Raw genomic sequence first — 4,225 nt, 5'->3', positions numbered from 1 at the left:
ATGAATGACATTCGAGTGAACCTTTTGATTATCATGTGCTATTCCCTTCACTTCGTGATACTTTACAAAACCCAAAGTGAGATATATCGGTATCCACTTGAGTCATTCTCATGCTCACTATATCGGTCTCCTTGTTACCAGTTTTGTTCTTCTTTCTCGTTGACATGTTCTGGCATCCTTGTGACCTAGTCACCTGTGTCTGGCTAGCCGATGATGGTGCCGTCACACCGACAGGGCCCTAAGAATATCTCTCCACCGTCGACGGAGCAAATCTCAATCCTGAGCTATCTAGCCCTTGTCAAACTTTCTGATGAACCCGTAAGTTGTCGTTATGATCACCGTGTTACAAATGACGTTTGAGCAGCCCCAAAGTCCATCATGCGGTAAGAAGTGACTATGATACTCTCATGGTCTAAGGAACTAAAGCATATGCTAACTCTTTGCCTTATAACGATTGACTTGTGACGATAGTATCTCAAAGTATAACAAACAAGTTGGGTCAATTCAATATGACCGCTCTTCCAACGTCATATTCTCATAGTTGTTTTGGGACTATCATTACACTTAACGATATCCCAAGATCTGGAAAACATGATCACTTACAACACTTGAGCTAGTTCTAGAGGCAAGACTAGGAATCAGGTTTTACTGTTTATCATTCCACACATGCAAATGAGTTTTCCACTGAATCACAAATTCCAGGATCATAGCAGTTATAGAATAGAATATAAACTCTTAATTATAAACATGTAAATAAATAATACAATATTATTGCTTCTAGGGCATATTTCCAACAATATACTCTACTCCTGTGTTGATTGTATTGTTGTCGATGGGGTACAAAGTACAAGTGATCTACCGCGAGATAGTATTTGAATGAGTTCGGGCGTCTACGGTCCGTGCACCTCGGTTTATATAGATATCGGGGGTGCCTAGGGTTACACATTGGTCGGCTGCATCTAGTGGAAAATGTGTCAAAGACAACCTCTAAATCTTGGAGTATGTGCCAAGTCTCGGGGGCATTCCTTCTTGGCGCTCTTCGGCTAGACGGACGAGGCCTACCAATTGATAATCTTAGGGGTCCTTGGCCCAATCAAAATTAAAGGACTAGTAGTCGACATGTTGGGTATCCCCTAATCCAGGACTCCATCACTGGGAGCCATTGGAGACGTCAAAGTCATCGTCGAAGGAGATGACTGATGACCCACAAGTATAGGGGACCAATTGTAGCTCTTTTCGATAAGTAAGAGTGTCGAACCCAACGAGGAGCAGAAGGAAATGACAAGTGGTTTTTAGCAATGTAATGTCTGCAAGTGCTGAAATTGTAAGTAGCAGAGTAGTTTGATAGCAAGATAATTTGTAACGAGCAAGTAATGATAGTAGTAACAAAAGTGCAGCAAGGTAGCCCAATCCTTTTGAGGCAAAGGACAAGCGAAAATAGTCTCTTATGATAAGCAAAGCGTTCTTGAGAGTACACGGGAATTTCATCTAGTCACTTTCACTATGTTGGTTCGATTTGTGTTCGCTACTTTGATAATTTGATATGTGGGTGGACCGGTGCTTAGGTGTTGTTCTTACTTGAACAAACCTCGTACTTATGATTAACCCTCCCGCAAGCATCCGCAACTACGAGAAAAGTATTAAGAATAAATTCTAACCATAGCATTAAACTTTTGGATCCAATCGGTCCCTTACGGAATAGCGCATAAATTGGGCTTTAAGCTTCTGTCACTCTCGCAACCCATCATCTAATTGCTACTCCACAATGCATTCCCTTAGGCCCAAATATGGTGAAGTGTCATGTAGTCGACGTTCACATGACACCACTAAGGGAATCACAACATACATACTATCAAAATATCGAACACATATCAAGTTCACATGATTACTTGCAACATGATTTCTCCCGTGACCTGAAGAACAAAAGTAACTACTCACAAATGATGATCATGCTCAATATCAGAGGGGTATTAAATAGCATATTGGATCTGAACATATAATCTTCCACCAAATAAACCATATAGTAATCAACTACAAGATGTAGCACCAATCTATAGTTCCGGTAACAAGATTGAACAGAAGAGATGAACTAGGGTTTGAGATGAGATGGTGCTGTTGAAGATGTTGATGGAGATAGCCCTCCCCAGGATGGGAGAGTTGTTGGTGATGAGGATGACGATGATTTCCCCTCCGGGAGGGAAGTTCCCCCGGCGGAATCGTTCCACCGGAGGGCAAAAGTGCTCCTGCCCAAGTTCCTCCTCGAGATGGCGGCGCTCCATCTCGAAAGTCTTCTCCTTATTTTTTCTAGGTCAAAATGACTTATATACCAGAAGATGGGCACCAGAGGTGGGCCTGGGTGAGCACAACCCACCAGGGCGCGCTTGGGCTCCCTAGCGCGCCCAGATGGGTTGTGCCCACTTGGTGGGCCCCCTCTAGTAGTTATTTGCTCCAATATTCATTATATATTTGATAAAAAATCTCCGTGAAGATTCAGCTTGTTTGGAGTTGTGCAGAATAGGTGGCCTGATGTAGCTTTTCCAGGTCCAGATTTCTAGCTGCCGAAATTCTCCCTCTTTGTGTATACCTTGCATATTATGAGAGAAAAGGCATTAGAATTACTCCAAAAAGCATTATTATGAATAAAAACATCATAAATAACAGTAGGAAAACGTGATGCAAAATGGACGTATCAACTCCCCCAAGCTTAGACCTCGCTTGTCCTCAAGCGAAAACCAAAATCGAAAAACATGTCCACATGCTTAGAGAGAGAGGTGTCGATAAAAACAAAATACGGACATAGAAGCATCATGTTCATTATTATAGCAGCAACAAATTTAAACATAAGGCTCTTGTCATAGAACTTTTATCATATACTTCTCATGAATAAGTAACCGTTCATCACACAATCGAAGTATAAAGCAAAAAATCTATTAAAAACCAACAAACTATGTTCTCAGTCAACTTTGCAACTACAATTCATCATCTTTTCAGGAAGAGTCACGTATCGGAGCCTTCAGGCAAGCCCACATACTCAACCATCATATAGTCTTCTATGATTGCTAACACTCACCGCATACACATGAGCAAAACGTTTCAACATGACACATAGAAATATAGGGGCTTATAGTTTCGCCTCCCAACATATTCACCTCAAGGGTGATGTCAACAATAATAACTCATGCTACCCATATTCAACTGGACATATATGCCTAGATCTTTCCTCACCACATGATCACTACTACAGGATGCTGCTAACGCGACACTACGATCAGAGACCCTTCGACGAAACTGTGTGCGATGCCATAATCGCAAACGGTGGTGTAAAAAACCCGTCAAAAAAGGTGCAAAACGTTTGCGATGGAGGATGCATCAAACATGGTTCAGATTTTAGTTGCGTGTGCGATGCAGGGCATATGGTTCAGCTCAATTAACTGTTTGCGATGAGGAGGAACAAAATAAACGGGCAGCCAGATGAAGGTGTGTGCGATGTACAGCATACGGTTCACTCGGATGAACTGTTTATGATTAGGCAACACAAAAGAAACGGTCAGCCAGATCAAAGGTGTGTGCGATATACGGCATGCGGTTCACTCGGATGAACTGTTTGCGTTGAGACATGAGAACAGAAACGGTTCAAATGAACAAGATGTGTGTGATACAAGGCAAACAGGTCTGTAATCGGAAACGTGTGCGAAGATCGATAACAACACAGACGATTACTGCTAACAAGCCGTGTGTGTTGTGAGCAAACGATTGCTGGTATACAATTGTGAGTGATTGATGAAAACATCACCGACGGGTTCCATTGTTTAGTCCGTGTGCGATGTGATTTTCTTTGTCCGCACAACATCTACACTCTGTCTACAGAGCATCAACATATATACTTAAAAAGACAGCATTGCATAACCAAAATAAGAATAGAATTACACAAGTGACTACACACATAACGTTTCCACACACCAAAGTAAGCAATTACATGCATACTAAAGTAGGAGAAACGAGGATCTAATCATCTACTTATTGTTGCGATGAAGCTTGCCATTGCTCTGCTTCCGGCTGGATCCCTGGCCGTTTTGGGGAAGGAGGCACTTCCTCATGTCAACGATCCGCCTGTACATGTCGTAGCTCGTGTACGCCTCCTTGGCCGCGTACATGATGTGAGCTTTGTCGAGTTTCTCCATCCAGGCCGAGTGCCAGGCACACTTGTCCTTGTTGCACGAATCCT

The sequence above is a fragment of the Triticum aestivum genome, chromosome 6D (assembly GCF_018294505.1).
Source record: "Triticum aestivum cultivar Chinese Spring chromosome 6D, IWGSC CS RefSeq v2.1, whole genome shotgun sequence".
Lineage (NCBI taxonomy): Eukaryota > Viridiplantae > Streptophyta > Magnoliopsida > Poales > Poaceae > Triticum > Triticum aestivum.
Note: the sequence above shows the minus strand (reverse complement) of the source record.